This window comes from Phalangium opilio, unplaced genomic scaffold (assembly GCF_054372755.1).
Source record: "Phalangium opilio isolate 3A_F unplaced genomic scaffold, DU_Popi_V2 ptg000017l_1, whole genome shotgun sequence".
Lineage (NCBI taxonomy): Eukaryota > Metazoa > Arthropoda > Arachnida > Opiliones > Phalangiidae > Phalangium > Phalangium opilio.
Genome location: NW_028324151.1, coordinates 8463109 through 8483262, shown reverse-complemented (window position 1 = coordinate 8483262; position 20154 = coordinate 8463109). Strand labels below are relative to the sequence as shown.

The 20154-nt window shown below is 36.3% G+C and overlaps 1 protein-coding gene across 2 annotated transcripts in view; it reads right to left on the bottom strand.

Moving 5' to 3' along the window:
* IA-2 (tyrosine phosphatase IA-2) overlaps positions 1-20154 on the bottom strand; it is a 410032-nt gene that overhangs the window by 63558 nt on the left and 326320 nt on the right. The gene's annotated exons all lie outside the window — the stretch shown is intronic.

The following is a 20154-nucleotide window of genomic DNA, read 5'->3' as shown; positions in this document are numbered from 1 at the left end:
ATAATAATACCATACCGTTAAATTTAGTGAAGTACTACTGACCCTCAGAGACAAAAATTTATTATGACCTATCATTTAACATATCTAGAAGGTTTAAAAGTTGGAAGCAGGTTTCAGCCATTGGAAAATATTTGATCAGAGTTCATTTACTCTAATTGACTCGTCTGAAGTAGTTAGAATAGGGAGGGGGCTTTTGCACACCGGAAAAGTTACTAGGTGGAGTTAGGAGTGCCTAAAAGATGGTAGTAAGTTCAAACTATTTGACTCAATGGGTACAAGGCATTGGGTAGACATTAAGTTACCGACTGATAGCATTTTTCTACTCACTTCAGCATGAATTTTGCATATAAACCACCTGAATATTTATCCCTCAGAATTACAAATATTATCCTTCTTACACTTGGAAATACAACTTTAATTTAGGAAAATATAAGATGTCATCAAGAGATATGTACCACATTTGTGTCTACCGAAGTGAACCTAAAGACTGAGCAATATTTTTAGGAAAACAATAAGTTAAACATGCGTGCCAATGTCATTGTACCTTACAGTAATTGAGCTGCCTGTTCTTTTCATACTTATTTAAGAGAAATAGCTCTAGAACGAAGAAAAAACTTCCTCTATCAGCATTATTTTCGTGGCAGAACTGAATGCATTCTCATGATTGCTTGACTTCATTGACTCTGTGAAATTGAACAGTCTGTCATTGAGGAAAAGCGAAAAATATTGTTGGTGCGACGCGGGTATCATTTTTGACAAGAAACGAAGAGGTACCGTGGTGCTTTGCCGCACTGACTAAGGGCTGTTAAGGGTGCTTCCTTCCAATGGACACATCTCTAATTAAAAACAACGTATCGCCATTAAGGGGAACGTCAAATTATCGAGCCATTCTCGCAAAATTTTCACTCTCCGAGCTCTCCAACCTTTTCCAACCAATTCGCCCACCCCGCGTGTGTCTTGATACCTAGCCATATCTTGACAGATGCCCTTTTGAGCTCCCAACTCATAACGTGGGTCGCGTTCACATGTACCAAAAAAAACTTATCTTCTGCAACGACTTTCCACAAACAAATGATAAATTTACAAGTAGCATGGAACGAATTGTCTTAATTCGCTCTTCCCGAAATTTCAACCTTTATTCTTCAACCCTTATTTCATGTCAAGGTTTCTTTTCTCCAAAGAGATAACAAACCTTGGCAATAATCAAAATATCCATTTCGTTTAGCAACGATACTAATAATATAGCAATAATCTAAACACTGCCAGTCGCAATACGTGTTTATAACTAATTTTAAAAGCCGTAGCCCCGGACCGTCTTGGCAATATATCGCGTATAAAATTAAAATGCATAAATTATCCGTTAAAACGTTGAAATAACAGAAGAGGAGCATGGATATTGTCAAGATAAGGATGGTGGGAAGATGGGGTACAGCTTCCTAAACACCCCGCGATGCCCAAGCCGGTTAAGTTCGCTCGTTGTTTGACTGGAGGGCGCTCCATCTAGCGCACTTCATTGGAAACAGTATAAGGGTTTTAATTAGGCCCCTGAGCCTTACTCTTTCACCTCCTTCAAAACCCCAAGGAAAGGAACGTCGAACCTTTCTCCACCCACAAACTTCCTCTCCCCCAGTGTTTGTGGAAGGAAAGAGCGGCCAATTAGGCACGTTGGACTTTGCGTGATTGGCAGCTTCGAGCGAAAGGGGGAACGTTAGAAAACGGGCGGGAAAAAATAGGCCAAGGCTTAACGTAGGAAGGAGACCGAGGCTTAGCGTTCGTGTCCTTACTAGCGGGGAGTCGTGGCGTATGCAGATTTTCGGATGTGGGGGAAATGGAAGATCTTCAGTCGAGGGATATGTCACTGACGTAAATTTCGTGGTTCGAAGACCAGTAGGAAGTTAAAAAAGAAATAGAGAAAGTTATCGAAGTCTGTACAACGACATCTGTAGGTATTCAACCCGGAACTCTCAAATTACTGAGAATCGATTACTTCCATTCTCAATTTCAACGTTCGTGCTGAACTGTTCTATTTTAATAACAGTTGTAGAAGTTATTAGTGTGGTCCAAATATTAACATAACCCAACAGTTTCCCTTCGTTTTTCGAGAAGAACTAAATGACAGCTAAGATCATGTGATTTTAAGATTATAGGCGAGTCGAAATAGTACCTTGCCCCTCGGTTAGAAAATGAGATGTTCATAACACTGGCAGGAGTTTGCCGATAAAGAAAACAAGACTTTGGGTCGGAACTACCGGGAAAGAGGAACTATACAGGATGAGCAGTGAGCACGCTGCAGAGGATGAAGATCGGGATGAAATTTACGAGGTTTGCCCAAGGGGCGCTGTTCGCACTTTTCGACGTCGGAGCTTGATTAGATTTAGATACGTCATTTTTAGTTTTCCTTTTCCCAGGGCAAGGACCAAATAAGCTTTTTTATTTCCTTGGGCGATTTTAGTTTTGGAAATTAAAGATGGGTGTATAAACGAAGCCCAAATTTCTTTATAAATATATCAAGTTGACGTATCCTCTAATTTGAGGTGCAATAAAAATAAGTAAGCCTAAGAAGATTCGTCTATGTTATAATACGCAGGAAAGTCTTTCTTGACAATGTTTCAGAGTTTCTTGGCGGGGTGACGACATTGTTTGTTAAACTCTAATATCAGAGAGTTTTGACCAAAAATATATTAGCAGATAAGATGCTCACCACTTTTAAGTTAAGTTTAAATTATTTCCAAGAACTGGTTTCGAATTTGTAATGAAAATTCTAAAGAGGGGATTCGTTTTAAGTCAAACTTGAAAGATGTTATATCTAGAGTGCTTTACATTTTCGAACATGTTTTGGTCTACTTTTTCAACGCTCTCACTGACCGAGAAACGTCTAGGTCAAAACCTAGTGGTCTCACATTTTAAATTCATTAAGTTTAAATTCGTTGAAAACTATAACTAGTTAAATCTAGTTTTAATATGAAAATTATACGGGGTACGTTTTGCACGAAAAACATTCAATGATGATACACGTTTCAGGTTTTCTGGTACGTTTCTTAAACTTTGAGAGCCACAAAGAAATGTGTGCGAAATGAGTCGAAATTAAAAAATTTGTACAAATGAAAATAAAGCTAACTTATAATGTGAAAGAAAAAAATTAAGACACTGCAGCTGCTAAAAATACCTACAAGAAAGTAAGTCAAATCTCATTAATTTCCCATCGATAATGGCGATTTTCTATTCAAATACAATCTCGTAAATACAGTCATAATTCCCTAAACATCTTCCCCCCACACTTTCCATATACGTTAGGCTTAACGAAAATTGAAGGACCTGTCTCACTGAAATCGTAAATTTTAAATACACCATTAAACACGTTTATTACTTAGTACGTACAAATACATTAAAAAATTATAATTATTCCAAAACTATTTCTTACTATTAGATATTATGGGTTAAAAATACAAATAATAAATTTTCACCCCTTCAAAATTTCGGACTAGAGGCAGTTCCCTGTGACGTAGGTGAAAAATATCCAAAAACTAATTTTAAACGCAATTTTAATGCTAGGCCTAGTTCGAAATTGAAGCGAGCTAGAGCGCACCCATGAGCCAATCTCTTACGTAAGAAAAAAATCCCGAGCATTTTGGAATATGCAGAACCGATTTTTGGGTGGATGAACCGGTTTTTAAAATTATTTCAAAAAAACAAAATTGTATCTTGGGCAAATGTTAACCGATTTTATCGAAATTTGTCTTATTTCAAGGAGAAAAATTCCCCCTACGTTATTAAAATAGATTAAAACGTTATCCTTTTAAATGAGACTAGCCCTTTAAGAAATAAAGAAAAGAAGAAAAAAACACGAATTCCGATCCCGGCATCCCTTAAGGAAAGATACAGCTTCAAATTTCACGCAGATAGCAAATGGTATACATACATACATACTTCGGGTCCCTAAACTCAACAGAGAGTAAAGTTGAGGATACGGGGACTGATACCACTATCATCATGCATTTATAATTACATAACGGCTATAGCTCTCCCTTTCACTGAACTCTTTAGTCGCTAGGGGGAGTGAGTTGGTTGCAGAAATGGGGGGAATTCTAGCTCCGTCGACGACGCGGTTCGCATACCTAATAAACCTTGCCTTAATGCACAGCCTTGTGCCTAGTTAGCAAAATTCTCCACGCATAACCCGGCCTCCGAACTTGCTCTCCTGCCCTCTCCCCCTCTTCCCTTTGGCCCCCTCCCCCAAATTCCATAAGGATGATATTAAATGCCAATAAAGGCAGAATAAGATTGCCAAAATCGACCCCGGCTTTCTCTCTATACCCCCAAATGCATTTTCGCTTCCACCCCCATACATTACTCTTTGGTTTTACTGAGAAATTTTACATATATGGGAGGGCTAGACACCGAACCCAAGGCTATATAGATTTAGATGGATAAGATGATATTTGAAAATTATTTAGTTTTCGGAAAACAATTAAATAATTCATTACTTGATTAATTAAATTCGTAATTAAAAAAATAGTTCAATGTAGAGTAGAATTTCCCCTTTTCATTCGAAATAACGTGGATGGATAAAATTATATTTGAAAATTATTTAGTTTTCAGACAACAACTAATTCATTACTTGATTAAATTCGTATTTAACAAAATATTGTTCAATGTAAAGTAGAATTTCTCCTCTTAATTCGAAATAACATATATCATAAGTTTATAAGGTATGTTCCATTCCATAAGTATGACACTAACTATACTTCGTAATGTTAGAGACTTACAGCTCGAGCTAGTTCGAGAACGACAAGCGAGAATTGCAAGGCTACACTCGGTTAATTTTGCAGTTCATCTACCTATTTAGTCTGAAGCGCTCTCAGCCTCACCAGACGTCGCTTTACTCAGAATCTATGACCTACGTCACTTCATGACAAGCTCCTGTTTGTAACCAGTGACAAACTTATTTATGGAACATATCTTATGAACTTATGGTATATTTGAACAAGGCCTATGCGTCTGCAATGTTAAAGAAGACAAAATAGGCGTCAGGTCACTGTACTGAAAAACAGAAATACAAAGTAACGATTTACCTTGGTAGGCTGCATAACGATTTACCTTGGTAGGCTGCATAACGCTTTGTTGCTATTCGACTGCTTACACATCTTTTTTTTTCAGTAATTATAATAAAGGATTAATTTAACAAATATTTTTCTTGTAATTGTAACAAATGTCTCTGGTCGAGGGAATTCGCTGCTCTTCGCATTAAGAAGCGTCGCAAGCTGTTCATAATTGCGGTTTTATAAAAACATTCATTAGGGGAAAACATTACATACGTCCTCTGTTTTTTAGGCTTTAGGAATATTGCACCCTAATTAATATCATTTTCATGGCGACACTCGCGTCGCAAACAATAACAAAATAATAAACTGTTGTTGCGACGTAATTTACGACTTCATAAATGCCTATTAAAAGTAAGCAGTGATAATCAAACTACGTACTAGCAATTAAATCAGGTATTGCGACATTTGAAACCCTTTTTTCTAAGCCAAACGATATTTCCCATTTAGTTATCATTAGCCAATAACCGCACTTACGGAACACTAGTTTCTACCGGGAGGCAATAGTATGAGCGGATCCCATAACAGCGGTTCCCTAAAGAGCGGTTTCCCGAAAAGCAGTTTTACGTTACGGTAATTCCCCATAGACAGCGGTACTCCAAAAGTGGCATACCGTTACAGCAGTTCTATAAAGAACAGCACAATCGGGATGTGAAAAACCGAGTCGATTATTATGGTGCAAGTTTGGTTGTTTGAAATGGAATAGTAGGTCAGGTGAGGTTAAAATGGGTTATTTGAAATCCAAATAGTATTAGGTTCGATTATACACTGTAAAAAATAACCGTACTGTCTAGTACCTTTAAAGGTATTTTTCAATGCATCCCCAGACGTACCTATATAGGTACTACAAAATACCGTTGTGTAAGGGTACTATGAAATACCTCTTGAAGAAGGTACTTTTGAGGACTACAAGGTATTTTGTGATCCCGTAATGGGTATCATTTAAACCTCAACAAAGGTCGGAATAAAACTTTCAAATTGTGAAAGGTACTCCTTATTACCGAAAAGGGTACCTGTTAACACTCAAAAAGGTTCGATAATATACTTCTAAAGGTATTTTGTGCTACCGAATTAGGTGTCAAATAAAACCCACAAACAGGTCTAAATTATACTTTCGCGCCATCAAAAATATTTGCGCCACATTTGAAACTGGTAAACTTTCCTTTATTACCGCGGGCTTGAATCATTTTCAGACATGGTAAGCAATACACCACTTCGATGCAAATGAGACTGAAAGACACGAGAGTAATATTTTCCTTCCATCTCAACTTTTAGTGTCTGTGTTGTGGGCTTACGGGATGAGGGTAAAATTTTGCCTTCCATCTCGCCTTTAAGTGTCTGCGCCATAGGCTTGCGGGGTCGTGAGAGTTCGCTTAGTAAGCAAGGGATTAACCACTCTACATTTCCCGATACTATATTTAGTTTCCCCTTGTTAAGGAAGGTGTGATACTGTTATAGTGTAAAGGTAATTCAGGGTCACATATACATGGATATTTTCTGAATGGCGACTGAAGGCGTAAGCTCGGATTCAAACCTTTATATTAACTATGTAAGCCTTATATCATAATTGTATTGCCTTTAAATGATGTAACGTATGCTAGTGTACATAGCTGTCAAAGAAAATAATTAATGTTAATTATATGTAATTATATATTTAAGAAAAACCACTAGCTAGGAAACTTGAGATTGAAATTGAAATCTCGGGTAGAAAACCACTACCCTATTCTACCCTACCGAACCTATTCTTTATGGTTATTAATAATATTCCAACAGAGATTTCTTCTACGCTGTCATTACTAGTGCTACTGGTGAAGTAAACAGTTAGTGTTAGAGAATTTGGGCTTGAAGTATTATATCATGTATTTTACTTTAGTAGTGTTAATTATAATCAGCACGCCGGAACTAAAAACTCCCTCTAAAGGAGTCTGTTAAGTCCTTTTCTACTTCCAGGGTACGATAACATACCAGCAGAAGCGCAGAAACTCTAAAAGGTTTCATTATATACCTTATATTTCCAAAATACCTTTTTCGAAATCATTTAATACCCGCACTGTGAGACAACTAATAAAATACGTTCATGGGTACTAAAAAGGTCGCGGAGGTATTTTATAGTACCTTCAAAATACCTTTATTTTTAACAGTGTACTTGAAACTTGGTAAGTAAGGTTAAGTTTGTTGTACTGCATTGGTTATCGTCTTTTACACTTAATATGGGCAAGGTAAACTGCAAGATTAAGAATTTTTCAAAACTGTAGTTCAACACCGCTATTTCCCAAAACAGCAACCACTAATTTAAAAACAGCAGTTTTGAACTATACTGCTGTTTTTCTGGAACTGCTCTTCCGGGAACTGCTGTTCCATGGTACACCCGTTCTTCCCTAGTAGGTTTTACAATACGTCAACCCTTATATTTGTATAAACACTGCAAGCTATTTCCTCAAAACAGTAGCAACTAATTTAAAAACAGCAAGTTTGAACTATGCTGCTGTTTTTCTAGAACTGCTGTTCCATGGTAAACCCGTTCTTCAATACCAGGTTTTACAATGCGTCAACCCTTATATTTGTATAAAGAAATCATTTTCATATTTCAAATTGAGCAGAAAAATTATCCTTATAATTGAGTTATTATATTTAGCCTCGGAATCTAATCATTTCCCTTTAAAGGTATACCAAGGTATCCTTCCTTGTATCTCCCTCTTCGTTGTCTCTATTTTTCTGAGCAGAAAAGCATCCATCGGGTGGCGCATCGAACATTGTAATTTCGTTGCTTCGTTAATATATTGAAGTGTGCGCATTTTGCGCCCCGGGACAATATTCTATTCCAGGGCCCATAGCTCTCGTGTCTTTGTTTGTTTTAAAAGAGCAATAAGACTTGATTTATATTCCGCTATCTATATATTAAAAGGTGGAAAGACTGGTGTAGGAGCTGGATCGCTGGCCCTATAGCCATGCGGGGATGGGTAGAGAAAGACGATTGGAAATGAACGAAGGCAAAGGCTAACAAGAGCTAGTACCTTCTGGCAAAATTGGTTTTATATTTGTTAACGGATGGCAAAATTAGTTTGATAACGTTTACGCGCCTGAATTAATAATGAAGAGAATTTTATCTTTCATCCTTTTATGTTTCCCATTCGAGTATTAAAATAATAAATGGGGTCTCGTACCGCGGTTAGTTTCCCCTTTGTGTAATATATATACATATTTTTTACAGTAGTTAGCTCGATTTTTAAAATTGCTTCAACTTATTTGAATGGTTAGCGATTGTGTATACACTTTAGTCAGTTCTTTCTTATTTCAATTTAGGCCAAGTATAATTTTATAACCCTTATAGATCCTTTGTTCATTATTTTACCCTGATTACTATACAGGGTGTCTCTGAAATGTCTGTAAGACATTATGGGATATGTTATAATTTACTACTTTTGCACGACGATTTCGAACCGAAAATGTTCTATGACCTTTTGCCGTCCGGGTCACCGTTTTCAAATTATGATTGCAAAGTTTTACGGATGACCCCTTAAATTTAATTAGAATCTTATTTTAATTTCTTAATTAAACTTAAGGGGCCATCCGTCCAAATAAACATACACCCCCATAATTTCTTACAGACCTTTCAGAAACACCCTGTATTGTTTTACAGGTTTTAATTTTTTGACGTTATCTTAGTTCGGTATATATCTTGTTGCCGAAAGGGGTCGTTTGAAAATTGTAGGCCGGGAATTGTAACAAAATTGTGAAATTCTCCACATCTGGTTTCTGGGGATATTACGGGTATTGGTCTGGACATTTTTAGACAGAAATATTTCGAGTCATAAACGGGTTAAAGGTGTAATATTGTTGTTTAATTAATATCTAGTTTCAGCTGTAAAAACATCGATATAAGCTTGACAAATACAGCAATAAAAAAGAAAAAAAACCGTAACTGGTTTTTCAGTTCGGGTCTATCTTTGAGCCTCCTCTGCAGGTCTGATATGTTCTTAATACCACAATTTGAGATCCATACACTCCAGGTAAATTTACTCTTGATATCAAATGAAACATCTAGCTCGTTACGCGCATGCGCCACCCTTTTCCACCCCCTTTTAGAAGCAAGCACTCTTTCCCGCGCGTAAAATGTCTTCAGTCCACCCTACCTTCCATTGGTTGATCCTCTAGGGAGGAATAGAACTCGGAAAGATACGCCGCCTCGTGATGTACCGTGGAATATAGCATACAACTATTCAACAGAATATACTCTTTTCCCTTACGGCATCTACTTTTAAGGTTCGCTTTTCCGGCAGAACCGTGGCGTTAAAAAGCTTTCTAGTAAGGCAAAGGCAAAGGGCAGCCATTAGACATTTATGATGGTTCGACCGGGGTCGACTAGCTTGTACTCCGAGAGAGAGATACTACAAAGCGAAAACCAGATAGGAAGAATGAAGGGGGAGAGACTTAGTAATGAGAAATAAAATGTCTTTACTCGATAAGCTCCTTTAAAGTTCTTTAAAATTTACAATGTAAAATTTTAGGGGAAACTTTTCCGGACGACCACGTAGTAGTGCTCGGCTATACACGCCACGCATTTCGGAACCTAGATGGATAATTGGTTATTTTTACAACGAAGGGCGTAAGGGATTTAGTTCTCGTATTATAAAGTATTACAGAAACACCATCATCCCCATCTCTTTTTTGAAATAATTTGAGATACGGGTAGTACGCAAAGATTAAAATGGTATATAGTTTACTAAAGTACACGTGTGAAAATTTGATGTTTTAATAATTTTACATGAATAGTAAGTAGTATGCCAGAAGTGTATAATAATACTTCTATTCGAGAGAAGTGTACCCCCACTCTATCTCCTTGACTCTCTTTTTGAAATAATTTGAGATACGGGTAGTACGCAAAGATTAAAATGGTATAGTTTACTGAAGTACAAGTGTGAACTGAAAATTGATGAATAATTTCACATGAATTGTAAGTAGTATACCAGAAGTGTATAATAATTCTTCTATTCGAGAGAAGTGTAGGCCTACCGCAAAGCCGGGTAACTGTAACATGATTCTTCCCAACATAAGAACGTTTGGAGCAATGTTACTAAACCGAATCACACACGCGATAAATAGTTCCCTCATCATTCAGTACTCTATTAGCGCTTAACTATTTTCCAAGGTGCATGCGGTTGAGGATTTTTGTCACTGAATAGTCTTTGCGTGAAATATCTGCCCAATTTTGTTTTTGCTTTTAGAAACATTTTTTAGCGCTTTCAAATTCAATAAAACGAAGCTTAATTAGGGGTTATTAAGAAAGCTAAAATGTTTCGGATCTGTAATAGAAAGTTTTATACTGGCTCAAACAAACAACTTCTAAAACTTGCACCTACTCTTACTGACATCAGTCACGTCATGATTGTGCATAAAGAACAAACAAACATACAAATAAACAATTCCCAAATATATAATTTAAGATAAAACTATTGCACAACTATCTTGAACGTCTAAAGCCCGGAATAAATTTTATTTCCAGAATGCGATTAAAATTCGAGTAAATAAGCACCATAAATTATTAATTTTCCCATTAAAAACATCTTGTTAAATCAAACATACTAAAATTCAATTTAAAAAAAAAGATATTGAAATCTACCAGGCTTAATATAACTTTCTCTCTTTAAAGTCCAATAGGTTAAGATCACTTTACACAATTTGACACAATTGAATTGATTTAAAAATGGGGAGGGAATTAATGGATCATATCCATCGTAACAACCGAGATGTTGAAAATTATCACTTTTATCGGATTTAGAAGTAATTCACCCGTAACTTAAGGTCATAAAAGATGGAAGCACCTCTCCGTGACGTCAAGGAAGAGTGAATTCTCTCTCTTCACATCTCATCTCTCTCTCGCTCTCTCCAGTCTAGCTTCATACCTTTAAGTTTCACCCCTAACCATATTATAACACTGTTTGTACGATTCCAGAAACCATATACATTACATTTTTGTTCTGTTTTATTTTCGGAAAAAGTCACATCTAGAGAAGAAATCTTGGTAAAGAAAAATGTAACGGGCAAATGTTGGTGGAAAAAAGTTATTTCTCAAGCATAGTTGGTTTATAACACTTTGCCTTGTTAAAACCAGATTAAATTAACGAATTAAACTTTGGGAAAGATTAAATTACTATTAGGGATAATTAAACATTGTTACCGAATTTGACAAAGCTGCAAGGAATGATTTAGAATAGGCTTGGCGGTTGAGTTCCTCAAGGTTTGGCCCGCGAACCCCTTACTTTTAACGACCGTCCTATTCCAGACCGTAACATTTTACCTTTATGAATAACCCCTAATAATGAATCGATTTATTGAATTAATTATAAAACCATAGGAAATAAATATTTCGTAGAAGGGCCCAAGACTGTTTATACCATTTAGACTTTAGTCTCTACATAAACAGGCAACTCTTAGCATTTAAAGTAACACATGGGGAATGCGGGGGAACTTAGATAGTAAAGATATAAAAGCGTGTTCTTCTTCGTGACCTCATTAACTAATCACGTGACATTCTATCAATTTTTAAGGCGCGCAGGCAAAGGCTTAACGAAAGTGACATTAATTCCTTCAGACATATTTTGTCGCGGTGCATGAAATATCAAAGCAAGGATATTTTAAAAATTTATACGCTAGTTTTTCTAGTAGTTTATTGTAAATTTAAGGTTTACATGTACATTTTGAGAACCAAAAATACTAAATTTACTTTCAAAACCTGCATGGTCATTTATCAAAGAAAGATAACGGACCAATTAATTTGGTAAAATGTTATAAATCGGCAATTCTCAAAAGAATTTATTAAATTATCTTTCATTTTAGAAATATTAGAGAGGTATTACAAATGCAGAAACTTAGTGGTTTGTCGTGAAATAATTGACCAATGATAAGTAAATAAGTAAATTAATAAAATAAAATCGATAAGCTACAGAAATGTTTTTATAATAAATTTTATAATTAATATCATTGGCTGAAAATTTTTAGCACTTCGCATGATGGTACTACGGAATTCCAAGCATTTTGTCAAGTGATTTTCACTGAGATGTGAAAGCAATTAGAATAATACGATAACAATTAAGGAAACTACATGACGTTGCTATGTTGATCTAATTACACTGGATGTATTCCTATACCAAGGCCTACAGGCTGCATCGTGTGTAGCCGGGCTATTTTGAGCAGAGACTAACAGGGCACGCAGGAGCAATACATTACGCACTTATCTAAACGCATTATATACTCAAGATAGGCGCGGTGGACGCAAAATATTATGTTTAGTGGCTGCCCGAAATTAGGGAATTAACGTTCATAAACATCGTAAAATCGGCATGGACGGGGGGGGGGGGGCACGAATATAAGAGCCGATAACGTAGAACGACGTACGCAATCGCATCTCATAAATAAACTACGAGCAGCTTCCTTACTATAGCCAGCCCTCTTTAGGGTCTTACAAGCGTACTAAACATCTCGTGCCACGCACGTGACCTATTACCGTTTCAACCGATATAACTTGACCCTTTCCCTTACGAAATACGGGCCATACCATCCGCTTTTGGTTTTAGAGTCAAGTCTGTAGGATGCATTGATTAAATCTTGAAAGGTTAAACCATATATTATCCACTTCCACCACACGAACGCATCATCAATATTATTAATAATAAAGGTCATTCGTTTGACGATACCAGTGAGGACTCGAAAAGGAGACGTAATGTGGGGTGAACAAGTATTCTACACCGCGAGTCTTGACTCCCTAGCCAGATCACGTCTTCCCCACTGCGTCTAGACGTGCGGAGATTTGTGGTGAGAACCGCTTAGTGTTGCTATAGATATGCAATTAATAAACTGGTCTCGATGACCAGTAACCCCAATTAATTTAATTAATAAACTGCTCCAAGCGATATGCAATTAATAAACTGGTCCCGAGGACCAGTAACCCCAATTAATTGAATTTAAAAACTGGTCCAAGCAACTAATAAACGGGTCTTGGACCACAGGAAGTGTGCCGTTTCCCAGACTGCTTGCCACGATAACCAGGTTTTACTGTTGTTGGAGTTACGATTAACGGTTTTCAGTCGTTCAATTCATCTCCTTTTATAATCCTCCCTGGCAATACTTATTCGCGATCGATGACTGAATGGATAGTTCAAAGCGCATCATCTGTGTTGTACGGACGTAGCTTTCTATGGCACGGGAGCATGTTACTTTTTCAATAAAGTAATGAAAGGAGAAAATGAACAATACAGTTTACTACAGCTTAATTAAAACGGATTTTGAAAAATCGATGCCATCATGACTGACTTTAAAAGAGACGAGACGGCAATCTGTTATAAATAATTCAAACCGTGAATCATTTACGCACCCAGATTTTTAACCACTGTCTAATCTTTACCAATTTATTTTTATCATCTTCGGTAATGAAGATAAAGAGTACATCGTCAAGAACAACATGAAGGAAAGAACAAAAATGCCTACTACAGACCGTAGACCATTTCAATGTAACTGAATCGGGGTAAAACTTTGCCTTACATCAAGCTTTTTGGCGCATGTAATGTGGTCTTTTTGTATCATGAGAGTACGTAGACACAGAAATGTGTAAACCCCCTTGCATATCATTTATAAAGGGTTGGCTACCCCTTTTTACATCGAGAAGGTCTATTCCATTAATTCCTGTAGAGAAGCAAATACACCTTATGGTATTTCCCTAGGGCCAAGTAGCACCTCCAGAGGCAGTCCGAGCTGGCTAGCCTCTGTCTTATAGTGAACACGGGCTTCGTCAGGCATTGCCTCGTGAGAGAAACAACCAAATACGGCGGAATCCCGACTGTCTGCTTTTTTCTTTGCATGTAGTTAATGAAATGGTCTATTATCTGTAGCTCAAATTCTGATTGAAGTGGTACTTCTAACATGTGAACAATCGTGGATGCAGGTTTAGGTAAAAGTACCAGTTACCTACTCCTAGGTTATTTACTCTTGCAAAAGGAACAGAAGTTCTCCAAAAATTTCGGGAAGGGCCTATAGGACAAGTCTTTTAACTAAGAACTTGCATAATGTCTCCGCTTCTTCATACGACCATGAATAAATGCAAATTAGTTTCTTTGAAAGTTGGAAACTTGTTTAAAAAAACATTTATGTTTCAGCGATCCGAAAAACGAGTATCCCTTGTAGCGAGATGATGGTGGTAGTAGTGGTGGTGGTTTTTAGCCAGCCAAGGGTTGAAACATAAATCATAAAAGGCCGGCAGAGAAAAGGATTTTCGTTTGATATATCGCTAGTCATTTTTTCCCTTAGAGAGTATAGATAAGGGATCAAAGCCCTGGTACCTTTTCCAATTTCAAGCCCTGTAGTTCCATTTTTATTGTCAATAAACTTTTTTTCTCTCTCTCTCTCTCTTTCTCATCTCAGTCACTCTCGTCTTTTCTATAGCACAGGGTCCTCCTACGGCGGTTAGCGTGCCCTGCCTGCCACCCTTAAGTATATTTCCTTCACCACTATACATATCCTATCTTCCACCTTTTCTACTTTCTTCTTTAAAAAGGTTCGTCCCATTTACGGAATTCAACGGATCAAAATAAGCTTAAGAGGGTATTACTAAAATTTAGGCATAGCTTCTTAGTTGGGTATTACTAAAATTTAGGCATAGCTTCTTAGTTGGGTATTACTAAAATTTAGGCATAGCTTCTTAGTTGGGTATTACTAAAATTTAGGCATAGCTTCTTAGTTGGGTATTACTAAAATTTAGGCATAGCTTCTTAGTTGGGTATTACTAAAATTTAGGCATAGCTTCTTAGTTGGGTATTACTAAAATTTAGGCATAGCTTCTTAGTTGGGTATTACTAAAATCTAGGCATAGCTTCTTAGTTGGGTATTACTAAAATCTAGGCATAGCTTCTTAGTTGGGTATTACTAAAATTTAGGCATAGCTTCTTAGTTGGGTATTACTAAAATTTAGGCATAGCTTCTTAGTTGGGTATTACTAAAATTTAGGCATAGCTTCTTAGTTGGGTATTACTAAAATCTAGGCATAGCTTCTTAGTTGGGTATTACTAAAATCTAGGCATAGCTTCTTAGTTGGGTATTACTAAAATTTAGGCATAGCTTCTTAGTTGGGTATTACTAAAATTTAGGCATAGCTTCTTAGTTGGGTATTACTAAAATTTAGGCATAGCTTCTTAGTTGGGTATTACTAAAATTTAGGCATAGCTTCTTAGTTGGGTATTACTAAAATTTAGGCATAGCTTCTTAGTTGGGTATTACTAAAATTTAGGCATAGCTTCTTAGTTGGGTATTACTAAAATTTAGGCATAGCTTCTTAGTTGGGTATTACTAAAATTTAGATGTGTGTCCTTGGGTGGGTATTACTAATATTGTAGACATACGTTCTTGAAGGGGTATTTCTAAAATTTGGACGTCTTCTTGGCTGGGTATTACCAGAAGGGGATAATAGAAGAAGGGTGACACTCTGTATCCTCCTAATACTTCAGTTATGTAACATGATTCTTCCATGCAGGCTCAGCCTTTTTGTTTGCTCTCCTTCTCATCAAAATTCAGTGTATGGTGAATTCTATAACTGTTTGGTACTAAATCCTCAGCAATCAACCCACAAATTTCATATTGACTTGGGATAAAAACGCACAAGCGCATGCGCCTTGGCAAATAGTTCAGCTCTAATAGAGTAATGATGAGGTAACTAGTTATCGCGTATGTGATTCGGTTTAGTAACCTTGCTCCAAACATAAAATGATGTTGGGTAGAATCATGTTACAATTACCTACTCCGCTTTTTGGTACACTTCTCTCGAAGAGAAGTTTCATATACTTCAGGTATTACTAAAATTTAGACATGGGTTATTGAGGGAGTATTACTAAAATTAAAACATGAATTCTTGAAGGGTATTAAAAAAACAATTGGACATATTTTTGAAGTGTGATTACAAAAAAGAAAATAGATATGTATTCTAAAATAAGTACTGGTAAAAATTATCCCCATGTTCTTGAACCATGTATTGCTAAGAAGCATACCTATATTCCTAAAGCGGATAGTGCTATAAACCAATATATTTTTTGCTTTCCAAAACAACGACTTTTCGTAAATAAAATACAAATTACTCATGCGAATAATTCAAGGCAAGTTATTTTTAAGACCGATTTGAAACTAACCTATTTTGAAGTGAAAACTTAATTTAAAAGTAAGGTATTTGTCTCTAGTATTTTATAATCACGAACTGGTACATCTGTACAGGATAGTCTAAAGTGAACTCTACAATTGGTATGGACTATGAAAAGGGGATAAAACTACCCGATGGCGTTGACGTAAGAATAGAAGTATGTTGGAGACACCTTTAGTTGGGGAAGACCAAAGGAGAGGAGGAGGGGTGAAGGAAGCCGAGTATACTGTACCTCGTGGCCCCTTCCTTACAAGTTGGCTTTTCAGTCACGCTCGAGCATTTCTCCAATATATAACCCACGTACCAGTATACTCCCAAAATAGAGAAGGGAAAGACTTCTTTTTTTCCCAAAGCTTCCTTATATCTGATACTTTTTTCTTTATCTTTCTATCTTACCTTATCTTATCCTATCTCGTCTATCTTTTTTTTTCTCCTCCTATGAGTTATATGGTCGTCGTCGTCCCCTAACTGGACTAGCTATGGGTTCAGTGGATCACGTGATCCGACATTGTTACGTCCGAAATGATCTATTGGCTAGCGTTTGAAGACTTTTAACACGGGGAAAGGTAAGCCTTGTGTCAGCGCGACAGAGGGAGTATTTTGAACGCGATAACAAGTAGCTACAATAGCATCACCATTTTGCTAGTAGTTTTTTTACGCCACGGTGTAGACTAAAAACAGGTAAATTTGTGCATCGATTAAATGTTTTCACCGTGTATTAAAGTGTATAGAGATGTGGAGGTAAATTAGATTCAGAAACAACTTACAGAATACCGCTGCAAAATGACTAATTTTAAACATCCTGTCATTTAAGTACACGTAAAAACTAATACGTGTTTCAGTGATTTTGAGTATTTTAACAGCGCAAGTTCACTGTAGTATTTTTCTATGAGCCATATTTTACTTATGTCCTCTCCTATGTATGTCTCATCCCTATCCTTAGCAGACGAACGCTATGACGTATTTTGATAACAAGAAGTAGACTAGAATTTTTTGAAAATTTAGACAAAATCTTTGCTGGAATAAACGTTCTCTTTTTATGTTTGGATTTAAGACATGATTTTTATTTGTCGTTATCTAACCTAATCCTTAACTATTACCCGCACATAACATTCACTGATTTGTCTAAAATTATATATCCAAATGATTATATAGCCACAACCTATTTCACATAAGAGCCAAATCGTGATTGGCAACATTGAAAAAACTATCATTTTAGCAAAAGCTAAAAAATATTACGAAAATCCAGCTAGGAAGGTCTAAAACTATTCATCAAAAATTACTGCCACAACCTATTTATCTAAAAATACCTACGAATAGTTATGATTTATTTCATGTATTCATAGACTAGTAGGATTCATACCATCTACACAAGGATTCCATGCTACATGGGGGACAAAGTAGTCTGCATTTTGTCCTCCAAGTACCGTGGAATCCTTTTGTAAACGGTATAAATCCTCCTAGCCTGAAAACTACGTAAAAAAACATCCTAATAGCATGAAAAATAATCAAACCTTAGCTATACCGCAAGAATAGAACTCTCGAAACGCAAGGCCAAACATGCAAATTAATTTCAACAAAACCTAACGTCCACAATTTAAAAAAAAATGGGAAATTTCCTTGTAGCAACGCTTCGAAAAATATAAGAGTACGTCGGAAATTTTGAGGACTTACCCAGGAAAGATAAATCGACAAAAAGGGCGGGAAGAAAAACCTCAGAAAATCCTTAAAGTAATTGCTGGGGATCCTCTCAAAGACTGTGGTGGTACTGGTAGAGAAAGACCCGTGACATACGCGAACTCTACGCGACACACAAAAGACACTGTACAGGCCTGATCAAACTCGACCCGCAATCTGATATTGGATTTTTTTTACCTTCGTAGAATCCGAGTCTTTGCCTTTGCTATCTCTTATTTTTTCTTTCGTTTTTTATCCCTAAAAGATTTTTTATCTAAAATAATGAGTCAGTGAAGAGCCGCGGTCAATTTAGATCTAGTTCCAAAGGTTTTTGTACCGGATACAAAGAATCAAGGGCTTTAGCGCCCAAGTTGCACCCCTATGAAAAAAATATAAAAAAACCTGGAGAGTTCAGGGGTGGGGGTATAAACCTGTTTTCTGTTGCCTTACATACCCATACATGTACTATAAAAAATATATTTTTAAGCCAAAGTCATCTGTCAAGTCTATTACCTGCTCCCCACTAAAAGAAAAAAGAAAAAAACTTCGGAGGGTCATTTATAAAATAATAAGACTATTTTAACTTTCAGAGTTTTATTATTTTGGTCAAATATAAAATATTTATATTCTTTGGACAAGGATAGATTAAAATACAAGTTGGGAAAACCAAAATATTACCTCTCCGAGTCAAGAGGTCTACTACTACAAACTTATTTACCTAGATATGGAATTATTTCTCTTTTTTGAAGTAAAAATTTACGAAATATTGAAGCAGTATTCCAAGCATAGCGAATAATACAGTAAAGCAGACGACATTTTAAATCCAATAAGGATAAATCTTGGACACATGGATATCAGTCAATGGGGAAAAGATTAGGAAATGAAGTCTTCGCTTCAGCTGTTTACCGTATATTCTGATAGCTACATTCACAACTGGTTTGCAGTGTAAACACTATCGTCTCGTCTCACCTCAACAATATTCTTAGTTTGCCAACATGAATGTTAACGATAAATAACACCAAAGCTAAATTGTAGCTAGACGCACTAATAGTCAATGCGCTCCATAAAGAGAATAAAATGCCTGTAGCTACTACCCGTTTACCATTAGCCCTTTTACTATTCTAAATGCCACCATAATCTTTTCTTCTATTATAAAATCTTAACCTGATTATTTAATAGTGTATTTAACTTTCGGCTCACTCTGAACCGTTGATGTCTCTTCATTTCAGACACGAAAATCAAAGACCAAAGTTTGCTTCACCTCAGGCCTCAATTATTTACTCTTTGTTTCATTAAGCCTATTACGGATGATACTATATACCCGCCGGAGTCCAGGTCTTAATTTTCTTGATGAAATCATTAAACCAAGGATTATTCTATATACAGATGTATTATAGCTTAAGTAATATATAAACAGCCATTTCAAATAACAATATTAAGAAAAATCTTTGGAATATCAAAATGAAACAGAGCTTTAAAGCTACAAAAGTACTAAATGCATCATAATTACGAAAAATACTTCCACATATTCACTTTTTATTATGGAAAAAGGGAATATTAAGGTTCTGTATGATTTCTTAACACATCAACACAAGGCTAACCGCTAACGCGACGCACTAGTGTAACAATGGACGGACACACACAGACAAAAACATAGACTGCTTTTTAACTCTTTCCGTATTAATTTTGAGTTGAGAAACAAGATTATCTTTAATATTTAAATAAATATAATTATTTTTAATTATTTTAATCTTCAATAATTAACATTAATAATAGTTAAATCGTTTAAAATAAAGTTATACCTATTATCATCTCAAACTTTGCTAATATTGACGTTTAGAGTGAAGGGTACCCCTCTTGCCCGCTTTCTTCAAATTTTGGGGTATATATACGATTCGTTTCCATTATAATAGTAAGGAAAAAGCGCAATTGCGAAAACCTTTGGTGGCGATCCCACCTTAGGGAGGCTAGACGTTTCTCGTAACCCTAGCTGATCGCCGCGTATATCCTAAAAGCAAACGATGATAATGGAGTAGAAGCCAATGAGACAGATTGGTGTCTATGTGGAATAGACGGAAGACCAGTAGATGGTGGTGTTTAGAAGCCAGAATGTACAGACTGGTGTCCAAGTGGGATGGACAAAGACCAGAAGATGGTGGTGATTAGAAGCCAGTATGTACAGACTGGTGTCCAAGTGGAATG